We start from the raw sequence: 13,657 nt of genomic DNA, 5'->3' as shown, positions 1-13,657 counted from the left end.
TAAAACATTACTTTTGTCATTTTGATCCAGAAGAAGGAGGGAAAAAAAAAACCCAGCTAACAATCTTTACCCCATCAAAACATAAGTCACTTCAAACAAGGACTTGAAAAAATAGATAAGTCTTTTACTCTGTTGTAAAGGTCAAAAGACAGCATCTGCCAGAACAATGAGAAAAAATTAATTCCATCATTTCTGGTTACAGAGGTCTCACTATACCTGCACAGTTCCTTTGTATTTAGTTTCCATCATTTGTGTTTACATGTTGCTGTATGATCTGGAGAAAGGTCATGTTTAACAAAAACATGTTCACTCATGCTTTTCATTATTTTTTGATTCATATTTCTTCTTGTTACACTTTCAAAATATTGTGTTCAGATGAGCAACTTTCTTCTGCAGAAGGCCAGTTTAATAACTTAAAGCCTCACACAAGCCATTTTCCTTCTGTGATCTGTAGATTCTGCTTTTTTAAAAGAAACTATAAATAACAATTTTTCTTAATACAACAGCCCTCTCATTTCAGACTATTTCCATATTTTACAAGAATTTAGTCTTATAAAGACTATTTAAAATTATAATTTTTTAAGGGACTGAAAATTCAGTTGATAGGAATCTATCCATCTATCCCACTACCTCTTGCTTACTTTGTCAGAAACATCACCTTAGACCAAGACTTTCATAGACTCTTATATGAAGACTCTTAGACGGAATCTGCTGATTCATTTACATGATCACATATCATTAAAACATAGAAAGCATAGAAAATGCAGAGGAAAGAGTTATGAGCCCAGAATTCACAAAACTGAAAATTTGCAAGCTCTGAAAAATTTTACTGGAAATTATTCTCATGAGAAGAGCAAGGAAGTGTTTTTGATATTACCAAAATGCTGTATTTTGATACTTTAAAAAATAAACTGTTTAAATATTTGGGTTTTTTTAATATTTATAATTTAATATCTAAGTAATTTTTTTTTTATCTTTTATTACCAATCAAAACAAAAAAAATTTCAGTAGATCTGCTTTCTGAGATTGCATTTTACTTCAAGCATTCAGAATTTTTTTTTTTTCTCCACCTAGTAATAGTTTAACTTTGAAATCTTGAACTACTACTTAAAAATACAAACACCAAACACAAATAGAAATGTCACCTATCTATAGATATAAATAGTATAAAATACCTAATGGAATTTCTAAGGCTTTCTAAATTGATAAATGTAGTAAAACAAACCCAAAACCAAAGAGGAAAACCGCAGAAACATGGACAAACAAGCAAAACCCACATTAAAACAATGTGCTAAAACCAATCATTGACACGATACTCAACTGTGAATTTATGTAAGTGCCCTTCAGTGCAATACTAAATTGAATACCAAGGAAAGTTTGCCTCACCACCTTTCTGATTTACAAAATCAATTGAAATACATACAGAAATGGAAAGATGTCAGATTAGGGTGAAGCATCTTTTTAGCTCAGCTTCTCCTGCTAGTCTAGATCGTTAATACAATTGCTCGCAGATGGGAAGAGTCAAATGCTAGTTTTGAACTCCGCTTGTCAGAGAATATATTGAGTGCTGTAAGTTTCTTGAATCTGTTTGTTCCCTGTTGAAATCTTTCACTTGTTTTGGGACATCAAATGAATATTTTAATGCATACAAAAGTATCACTGTGCACAGACCCAGTCTCCAAAAATGTCAACCGATTTCCATTGATCCTGTGGTTTAAACCAGAGATCACAATCTTAAAGGATTTTGTAATGTTTTATAAAAAAATGTGGTATGAAATAAACTGTATCGGGTGTGGTTGAGACGCAGTTGCGTTCCCCATAGCAGCCCTCATAGTGCTGTGCTTTGTATTTGTAGTTAGAAAGGTGTTGATAACACACCAGTGTTTTGGCTACTGTTGAGCAATGCTCACACAGCATCAAGGCTGTCTGCTGTTTCTACAACTCATGTCCCCCCCACTCCCAAGGCCAGTAGGCTGGGGGTGGGTAAGAGTTTGGGAGGGGACATAGCCAGAACAGCTGACCCAAGTTGACCAAAGAGATATTCTATACCATATGACATTGCGCTCAGCATTAACAGCTAATAGAAAGGAGGAGGGGAGGGGGAATTCATTATTAGAACATTTGTCTTTCACAGCAACTGCTACATGTACTAAGGCCCTACTTCCCAGGAAGTGGCTGGACATCACCTACTGATGGGAAGCCGAGAATAAATCTTTTTGTTTTCCTTTGCTTCCATGAGCAGCTTTTTTCTTTTTCTTTATTAAACTACCTTTATCTCGACCCACGAGTTCTTTTTCATCTTATTTTCTCCTCCCCTGTCCTGCTGAGGAGGAGACTGATAGAGTGGCTTGGTGGGGACCTGGTGACCAGCCAAGGTCAATCCATCACATAAACACATAACATGTTTTGTAGAAAGCGTCTATTCAACAAGCAGCTTCCTATTCAAACTTTGTCCAGTTTAACAGTCTTTGAAGTTATAAGGAAAATTAATGTCTAATGTAAATCATTAACTTCGAATTACACCAGCAGTGGATTTAGTCCATTGAGTAGAATATTCGTCTGAAGTAGATAATGAACTTTCTTCATTGAAGTTTACAGAGTTTATGTTTCCTATTTATCACTGACAAATGCATAGTTGTAGCTTAGTGAAGAGGATCCGCTATTCACAACTTGGAAAAATTGGTTTTAGAAAGTCCGAGACAGTAGTTTTGAGAAAACTAGAGTGATTTTCCCCTCCCTTCCCCCTACTGCTTTTGGATCTTTTTCATTAAATGACATGCCTGCATTCAATACACAAGGTAAAAAATAATATTGTTTAATATCCTGTGTACTTTATTGAGTTCCTATGCAGCACTAACTTAAATCATGTAGTGTTTTTCTATTCACTCTGGTTGTACTGATCATCTTATAAATTGTATACATCTGATACTTCTGTCAGGTACTTTAATTGTATTAGAATGTTTATGAATTGCTGTTGTATCTATGACTTTTAAAAATAGTAAATATTTAACAATTAATATTTCACAGGAAATGTGTCTGGAAATTCAAACATCATTTTCTGAGATATTTTAACTTATGTATATCTTAGTAGGTTTGTAATGACCTTTTTTATATTTATTGTTTGAAACTGTTGAAGAACTGTGATTATGAGAATCATAGCATAACCTGAGCAGATAGGCTGCTGGTTACACACTTTCTCAAATTCAGAAATGAATGGTTTTGTCCTTATTGACAGAAATGTATTGCATTTGTGTATATATGCATCTGTGTACACAAGTAAACATTTGCACACACACATATATGATATTTATTTCAATGTGAATGTGTAATTCTGAGGAATAAAGCCAAATTTAACATGATACTTTTCAGTTTTATCACAAGTAGACTAGAAAAGTTCGGAGAGCTCAATCTTTATTGAGGTTCTACCTGGGGGGAGGTGGGGTGGTTCATATGTGTTAATTAACCTGAAATCAAAAGGTGATTTTTTCTTTTAAAACTCCCAAAACAAGACCATTGCCACATATTACCAAGCATCAGTAAGATTATGAAGTTTCTACACCTAAGATAGTAGTTTGAACTTTATAAATACTTTCTGAGACATAATAAGGACATAGCAAATTTAGGATTAGACTATATCACATCTGTAGCTCTAAGTCGATTCTTTAAATGAGAAATTGCTGTAAAATTTTAATGCATCTTCCTTTTAAGATTGATTTAGAAACAAACAGAAGAACCCTCTGCAACAAACAAGCAAATGAATAAGTAAAAGCAGAATTCAAAACAGGTACCATACAGTTTTAGACAGAGACATCTTTTTATCGCCAGAAAACTTTTGTCAAGAACTTTCCAAATGCAACTTTGCAGAGCATTGCAAGAGGAATTCAAGCTTCTCATAAATTCCTCTTCACTGAGCTTTGATAACAATAATGGTGATATTTTGCGATAATTCCCCACTTCAGGGTACTTTCCTTCATTCACAGAGATATTACTCTTTTGGCACTTGTTTTGACATGGGCATCTATAATGGTGATTTTTGAGTTATTAATTTTTTTTTTTTTGCCAGGATATTACATGAACCCAGTTTAAAACTAATTAAAAAGAAAACACTAAACAATTTTCATATGGCTCTGTCATTAAAGGCTTTGGAAAGATTTAAAATTTTACTTTAAGATGGCGGTTTAGCTCACTACTAGTCTTCAGAGCTAGATAGTCTTCCAAAACCAAGACTGATCATGGCCTCCATCAGCCTTTTAAAATAAATAATCCATGCTGTTTTCGTAAAGGAATAGAAGTGCACAGACTAGATCCTCAAAGCATCAGGTAGTGTCAGCCATTAAAGGTTACTTCAAGCAGGAGCCAGTTCAAGTACTCATGTTAGCTCAAGGTGTGACCAACAATATCCAGTTATTCTAATTTAAATCAACAAATCAATAAGAATACTGACTAGAAGCAAAGAAAACCTGCAGTTTGTGTTGTCAAGAGAATTAACAGTTGAGACTAAGACTGTTCTGAGTGCCAGGCATCTCTACCTGTTCAAATGTGTCCAATATATATTCAAAGTTAGTATTAAATTTACTTTTCTCACAATGACCTCGAAATAGCATCCCTCTCATTTTAGTATTTTCCATCACATTTTAAGAACAGAAATAAGAAAAAAACCCAAAACATTTACAGTCAGCCTCTGAGAAGCAGCCTCTGGTCACAATAAATCCCATTCTACTTATTCATTCCACTGGATTTAGACCATTCTTATCACTGAATGTGAAATAAAATAAATTGCTCTTCTATTTCCACTAGATAAATAAAGAGAATAACAATTATCCAATTGCAATGTATCATTTGTGTACAGTTATATATACTATTATTATTTAAGTAGTGTGAACACAAAATATTTCTATTCCAGAACTGTATACGACACCTGTGGGGAAAATAAATAAATAAATAAACAAACCTCAAGCTTCTTAATGATATTCAAAACCTAGGGCCAGAGGTCCTGCAGTCAAGCACACAGATGTATCACAACTAATCCCTAAAGACTTTGTCTGCCAAAGGGAATCCTTACATATCTAGCATCACTATAGCCATGCGTTTCCCATAATTTCTGGCCTCAGCTACCAGGGGCTTTGCTGCAAGAAACAACCACGCAGAAAATGTCTTTCTGGAGCAGTGTGCTGAGGCCAGAGGCAAGCAGATTCCCTGCGGTTTGGTTCAGCCCTCAGATGGTCCCAGGGTCAGGGCAGGGTACCGGGGCAGCACAAGCAGATGTCTCCACTGGGGAGCCCAGGCTGGTGGCAAACGTGGTGAGCAAGACCACAGCCTCACCAGCAAGAACACCAACCTGCAATATGTGAGCAAGCACAGTAGGGAAGGTCCAGGGACAGTAACAAGGACCAGGTAGTGGTTGCCAAAGCAATCTGCAGTGATGAGTCAGGTCCAAGGTATATCTCGGGATCCGGGTCAGCAGGTCTAGTAAGGACCAGCAAGAGATACAGCCAGGCACAACAAACCTTCCATGCAGCTCAGGCAAGAACTAAATGTTGCTCGGGAGAGGAGGGAATGGGAGGCAGCCCCCAGCAAAGCTCCTCACAGTTCTCCCTCAGTCACCTCATCACAGAGGTCTGTCTGATGCTGGTGCCTAGCTGTGGTGGTTAAGAGCTGGGGGGAACAGGCAGCTCAGCCCCTAGGAGTGACAGGCGGAGAGACTGCAGGGTCTGCTGGTGTCCCCAGGGCCCTGATGGATGTATCCAGCCACCTGGGAAACCTGTCTTGGTCTGCACTCAACTATGCAGCGTAAGATTTGTGTGAGCAGTGCGATGGCAATGTCTTTCTGTTCCTTTTCCTGTCACTAATGCTTGAAGGGGAGAAAATCCAAACGGGATTGTTAAGGGCTTATTTAAAATTAATAAAGATGACTTCCACATATTAAAAACCTCTCATGTATCTCTGATGTTACAAATAATAGGCAGAAACAGCTACAGTGAGTAGAATAAATTTGATAACACTTTAAGTAGATTAGCCCAAGAAGAATATATTGTGTGCTCACAAGAAGAAGAAGGCGGCAGAGAGTGAGGGGAGAGTCTCCAGAAACAGTTTTATGCTGAGAGCACTGGAAGCTGAACATTAGCACTTGGAAAATTCATGTTTGTCTGTTCTCTTTAACAGGTTTATCTTAAGTTTTCAATGACATAATACATCATGAAATTTAAGCCGGATTTTTTAATATCCAGGTAATGTCTGATGTCATAAGAAAAGAAAGAGGGAAGTGCAAAGTATTGTGAAAGAGAAATGCATTGACCCAGTGTCCCTGGACAAGCAGACAGCAGCATTCTGTCACTGATGTCTGATATCTAATGTATGAAAATTATTGGTAAAGGCATAGTAGGTGCTCTCTTTTTCTATATACTTAGTGCAGTGCCAGCAGTTGAAAAACTCTTCCTGTTTATTTATTAAATGCTTTTTTTGTTTTTTTAGATCACTGGAATAAAAAAAAGGCTCTATGGGAAAAGATAATTCTTTTCTGCATATTTCTGACATATGGATAAATAATTAAGAAAGTATTTTCTTTTATCAATGCCAAAAAGTTAGGAACATCTCAGGACAGCAGCTTTGTAAGAGATTTCTATATAATAGAGCTTGTAAAAGTGCCAGACTGAAAAGTTCCTCTCCACAGGGAAGGAGTACAAAATGACAAGTAAGTTTCTACCATTTCTATCCCAACTTCTTTAAGTCTACTTAGAAAATAAACTCAACAAGTGAAAGAACAGCTCATCTGCCATTAATCATTCAGGTTTTGACCTCTTTACAGAGGCTGCCAGTCAGGTTGCTAGTCATTTAATACTGTATGTTGCACTATTAGCTGAATTTGGAATACCAACTAATTTTATCCTACATCTATGTCAGGGAAACAACACTTAGTACTTCTAGAATTTAGTCATTATATGAATCATCAGCCCTGAGCTCTTCCATTCTATAAATCTGAAATAATGGCCATTACAGTACAGGTATATGTCAACTTGTATAACAAAGTTACTGTACAGGTTGTTCCTCTCTGTAAATATCATTACTGGTAGCTGAAGTAGTTATCTATTTCTTCTAGATGTTTTCTGACCTCTGCCCCTTAACTTTGCATGCTGAAAATGTCATTTTAGCAAGGCTCCCGGGATTGCTAATACTGATACAACTGTACGGCCAACAGCAACAGTACTTTTAAATCAAAAAAATCACTACAGATAATATTTTAGTAGTCTCTTCCAGAAGATTTGCTTTTGAAAGCTGTGTTTGCAGTATGTAGTTACACCTCTTCAGGATACCTAAAGGAAATAGAAATCCATTCAGACTAACAGTTCAGTCTTACCCTTTTGCTCAGTGTAGGCAAAACCTTTTCATCTATCAGACAGATGCTGTGAGTCTTTAACTCTATGGCGGGTAATGTTAACATGACATGCCCCCTACAGTATAGCTGAGCCAGTGACGGTACCACTGAAAAATTTTGGTTATCATACGGTGTCCAGAACACTAGACTTTCCCCTTAGTGTCTGAGAAGGGGAAATGAAGGGTAATTCTTGTGGTGGATAAAGCAGCAGACCCTTCCATGCTCACCTGCTACCAGAAATTGTAACTGTTGTATACAACAGTTGAAAATTGTCAAGAAAACTTGTGTTTCTATCTTCTTTCTGTCAGAAAACTGCACTTATTTAAATGTTTGCAACAGTTCACATTAGAAAAGGCAACAAATAAAAACCCCAAACACTTAAACACATTATTTTCTTTTTTTTCTAAAACACTCAGCTGGTGTTTGGGCTTTCTGCCTCACACTAAATGCATTCCCAGCTAGTTCAGCAAGATAGGTCATCCCTCTTAGCCTTTCTAAGAAGACATAGCACTTAAAATTAATGAAACTAAACAAAATGAAGAAGGTACTTCTGGTTTGCCTGTGTATTTTTCACTTCAAAAGGTGCTCTAGCTCTGAAACTCTAGCAGACTCTTCTGCAACACCAGTAGCTTGTTCTTGTAGTGTTGTTTATGCTCATCAATTCCCACAGCTCCATTGGCCTTCAAGTTAAGTGTGAAGCGACATGATTTGTACCTTTTTAATTTTCTAAAAGCTACTTTTTGGCTCCTTGTTTTTAGTTGGATTGCTTGTTTTCCTGATGAAAAGCTGATTTAACACGCACAGAAAATGTCAGATAGTATTGGAGAACTGATTTGCAACAGATACATATAAGTTGTTCAGAAATGCCCTGGGCAACAGTTGCTTGCCCAAAAGGTTGCAAAGTTAGAGAAATATTTCCTTTTCCTTACTGGTTAATGCCAGTTTTGAGCGCCAAATCAAGATGATAACCCTGCAGCAATTTATGAGAGAGTGTTGTGTATTCAGAAATGAGGCACCATTTGGCAAAGACTTTTGGTAAAATAAACTGCAGGATCCTCCAATTCCCAGGAACTCCCTTTGCTAGAAGAAAAGGATCAAGCTAGAAAATACTCAGGACCAAGCTATTTTGTTTTCCTTTAAAAGGTTGTTATATCTTGGGATAAATGTGCACAACCAATTAAACAAAATATTATTTTTCACTATATTACATGTCCATCAGTGTCACTCATTAAAAGTCCTTTCATGTGGAGGTTAGGATGAAATAGGTACCAGGACAACCCCCCACAATCTCCCCCCATGCAAAAAAATGTCATATGGTAATCGGTGATATTTTTCAGCCTTCTCTGATAAATTAAAGGGTTGAATTTGAAGAGCTTTTTATTTTCTAGATGAGCCATTTCCTGTTTGTTTATTCTGCAGTGACAGTATCTATTATTAATACAAAGAAGAGGTTTATCAATAAAATAAAATCTAACTTCTCTCTTCTTAAGACAACTAAGGTTTCTAGTATGTTCCAGTCAAATCAAGAACTGATAAAGGATGTTTTGTTTTAAATGTCAACAGATGATACTTGCAACTTCATGACATTTCCCAAAGTTCATACTTTGTCTCAAACCTTAAAGGAACAGTCCACAAACTTATGGCAACTGAACTAGTTGTGGTTTGGCTTTTATCAGACACAAGTGGTGTCCCATTTGATTACTTTTACATGCATTTCCACAAATAATAAAATCCCAAGGATCGCACAGCTCATACGAAAATACTAGAGGCACTTCTTCTGAGTATTATCTACCTATCTTCTTTCTGAAATATTTTTTACTTATTTTGTTCTCTTCTTCATCCTTTCTTACTCTGCCCAAACTTACTTGCTGTCTCCCAAAACCCTATTTTTTCCCTATATTTATTGGTACCTGTGGCCTCTTATAATACTGTATGTACTGCCTTGGAAGGTGTCTGCTTTTCCTGGACATACCTCTTGCTTGTTCTCTCTCGTTTTCCCAGATCTGTGATTTCATCCGACCGCACAGTTCTCTATATCTCCTTTGAAAAAAATGAAAGTTTGATTGAAAAACACTAATTTGAATTTGGTTTACAGCTGGCAAGAAATTAACAAGGGTTTGTTTTATATTTTATTTAAGCTTCACCATTAAACAATGCTCATTTGAGACTTGGTAGGCTGTTCAGTCTTTACTGAAGGTGATTTCATAGTTTGCTTTCCAACCTTCACAGAAATCTAAACAAAAAACAGAACTCCTCAGAAGGTTTGCAACAGTATCAACCTGAAAAAATTTAGTGTTTGTAGGTCTCCCAAATTTACATTTCCATACCAGAGTGTGTGGAAGTCTTTTAAGGTCCTGTTTTCCTAATCTTAGGTCACATCATGTGAATAGTGTCTTCAGATCCACATGCTTCGGGACAGCCTGAAGCACGTTCTCAGGGTTGTCTGGTCATTTACATCTCTGGGGCTGCAGATTATGAGAGACCTGGGGATTATGTTGACCAGTTTTCTCAGGCTGACTTCATAAAGAAACCATGCCAATTTCCAAAAGAAACTTTTTATTCCTGTTAAAAACAACAAAAAAATCAGCACATTCCCACAAGTATTTTGATTTTTGCAAATCAGCACTTTTCAGTACAAACTGTCTTCCGTATGAAAACTGCATTAAACCAACTAAACAACCAATAAGAGCTACAGACTCAGTTCTGTCATCAAAACAGATTTTTTTTTGACAAATGTAATATAGTAGGACATTTCAACTTCACTAGCATTCTGCTTCGTTGAGTATTCAATGTAATACAATGTTCAACCTTGTGTAGAAAAGACAGATTACAACACTCAGAAAACACATACACCAAACAAATGCTTGTGCTCCAGCAAAGCTTTGTTCAAGTGAATAATCCCAATGACATCTAGTCGTATGCACATAAAGATGTCTTTCACAAGCATACGTACGTATAAGAAGATACGAGAACCTCAAATAATATGAGCTTGTCCATTTTCACTTCATGTTTTAGAAAGTTAATTCCATTAAAAAAAGTGATCAGTAAAACATTTAATGACAAAACGAAAAATATTTACAAAAAAACATTTGCAGATATGACATTTTTCTGTTAGTTTCAGCAAAACCTTCCTTTCTTTTTATTTTCCTTTTCTCTCCATCTTTTTATTTCCTTTTTCATTAAAGAAAAAAGGTGAAAGGAGGATGAAAATAAAATTTAAACAATTAAAAATATAATTTTTTTCCACACATATTTATTTTCTGCTAAAAATGAGGTGGTAGACAAGGGTTCATCTGGTCTGATCAGTCTGTAAAGTAATAGTTACATTTTTCTATGTTGTTCAGTAATTACTGTGAAAAAAGAGACAGAGACAATATTTACCTAATTCATTAAGTGCACTGGAAGGATCAGCATTTCACAGTATGACAAAAAGGTTCCCACTGGCTTGTGCCCAAGCTTGTTAAATATTCCCCACATTTCTTTGCAACTTCAAATGGTATTTCTCAGACTGCAGGAAAACCATATATGAAATAAAACTTTTATCGAAACAGAAATGAAACTAAATTAGTGGTGAAATGTAGTGTGCTGAAAATCTGGGTTGATGACAGGTATTGATAAACGTTAGAAATCTGGAAGCTCATCTGAAATTTGTCTAGACTATGTAAACAAACACATCTAAACCAGCAGAAATGATGTGTTGAAACTTTCATTACTTTTCAAAATGTCAGTGGAGCTGAAGCTTAAATGCTTCCCCATTCAGCTGGCACCATTAAGATAATAGGTGCTCTTCTATTTAAGAAAAAAATCCAATATACAAACAAACAAGCTAAAACTCAGTAGGGCTTTTCCAAACCCCAACAAAATCTGTCTATATTATAACTGTTTCTTCCCACTTTCACATTCTCAGGTTATGTAATTTTTGAGGTTTAGCTTGAGTTTCTACGTAATTGCAATATCCTAAGTTAATAACTTCCTGAACTTCAGAATTGTTTTTACAAGGTCAAAACGTCTTTGAAGGCAACATGAAAAACAGAGATAAAAGGACTTTGTATAGCACTCCTGAAATGAGCATTTCATTATAGCTTTTCCTATCAAAAAGAAAAAAAAAATCTTCATATAGTGCCATTTATACATGAAAATTATTTCTGTGGAAATCAGTTTACTGTCAAATAAATTACATATAAATTAAACCTGTAATTTTCTGGATTGCCTTTCCCTGTAGCACCTTAATGCTTCCTTGACAAATAAAACTGATATGGTGAACTCTGACAGAGCTTCCTTATCAGGAGAGAAAGTCTTGCTGTGGTTGGAGGATGTCTAGTCTTTCCTTTCCAAATTAACATCAGAATAAGCTAGTTACCCATAATGATGTCTCTTCTTCTGAGAGACTAAAAGAAATTAAAAAAATAATAAAAGTGGTCCTAAGTAAAATAAAAGAATGTTTTAGCAGAGGTTATCAAACCTAAGGCTCGGTAACAGTGTCTGTGGTTATCAGCTTTTTGTAAGACCAAACTTGATACAATGGACTCAGAATAAAACAACTTTTTTAGAAAGTTTATTTTGTCAGTGTGTTGTACTGTTAATTATATTTTTAATCAAGCAGACGCAAAATCAACATATGAAAACAAGCAGAGATAACACTTTTTTTTTTTTTTTGTGCTTCTTATAAAAGGTTTTACTACCATTTATCACTCCGGTGGTTAGTCAATCCTTTCAGGGAAAATTAACATTTATTAATTTTGGAAAACAGTCTGACCAGTCATACATTTAGGTGTTGGAACTATTTTTTCTTAGCAGCCTCAACACAAGAATAGTGAAGCAAGTTGCAAACATACAGTGTGGCAGCTACTTTGCTGTAATTTGGTTTACTTCTTAGTGAGCTTCCACAATGTGCATCAGTGATAGTGCTAAGAGTTAAAGGAGAATCAGGCTTGAAATATTGAAGCAATCAAGTCAGATACATTCAGGTCTAAAGTTCTGTAAATGTGCATCAGGTGGTTAGGTCCAGGTCCTGCTGAATCATCTGGAATGAAGACCATGAAATTCAAGTGCAGTTTTCACTTCAGTTCTGCTGTCATCTTCTGATGAGAAAAATATTTTATGTTACCAAAACCTTGCCTCCAAAACAGGAATAATATTGTTGGTTGGGTTCTTTTTGTCCTTTGCTTTTCTTGAGTGTTTGTACAGTGATCTCCTTGAGGTAGAGACTGGTATTCCTTACAGGTTTACATGCTTTTAATAGGATTATGGTATTGCATTTTAACCCTTGATGTAAGAAAATAGACATCTTATGAGACACTACATAGTCCTTACAACATTTGAAATCAGACAGTTTTCTAAATCTGTGTCAGTCTTTTCTTCTGAAAGAAGTGTATATTAGTGTCAGAAGCTGGCTTGAAATGTGTTGACTCAAGAACAATCATTTTTTGTTTCTATGAAAGCATGAAAAGAAGGTAAAAATCCAGCCTCAAAGTGTAAGCAGAAATACACGTATGCATTCCCTTCAGTATTATGTTGCCAAATTATTCATGGTGTCAAATATGTCATATACACCTACAAATATAATTTAATTAAATTATGAAGAAGAAGAAAGAAAGCAATGAGCACAGACAGAAGCTGTACAAGAATTGTTTGAGGCAGTAGGAAGAAGAAATGGTTAAAGCAAGGAGCTTGAAAAAAGAGCTGTAGAGTAAGCACTTAGATTCCATGGGTGTGAACACATGTTCTTGTTTAGGGATGTCTGTCTGTATTTAAAGAATAAACAGAAGTGGAATAGAATAAACAGATTCATAACAGCTAAAGTGTTATGAAGCACATGAACCAGTCAAGCCTAAATCTGTAACAGTAACTCTCTGCCCCAAAATGACCATGAAAATAATTTAGAGAATTATGTCCACATTTAAAGAACTATCTACTTTCCATATATATAAGACCAACCTCTATTCATCCAGTGATAACTTTTAGAGAGATAGCGCTGACTTTGAAAATTAAACTGTCCCATTTCTATTGTTAATATCTAACAAGCCTTCAGGGCAGAAAAAAAAAAGTGTTGCTTAAGTCAGGCTATCTTTTTATAAATTTAAGTGAACTGAGTCAAACACAGACCTACTTTTTTTTCTACTATAACAAATTCACTAAAAATTCTCAGCCTATTCTAAATTATTTACCAAATGTTAATGCTCTAAATAATTTGAGAAGAATTGGACAGAAGAGATTTTTTTACTGCTCACTCTCTTTCAATGACATGTTCACCTGTGCCTCTGAAGAATACCCCATAGCCCTTTG

This window comes from Vanellus vanellus (assembly GCF_965231255.1).
Source record: "Vanellus vanellus genome assembly, chromosome: 6".
Taxonomy (NCBI): domain Eukaryota; kingdom Metazoa; phylum Chordata; class Aves; order Charadriiformes; family Charadriidae; genus Vanellus; species Vanellus vanellus.
The sequence above is the reverse complement of the archived record's forward strand: the minus strand, read 5'-3'. Positions refer to the sequence as shown.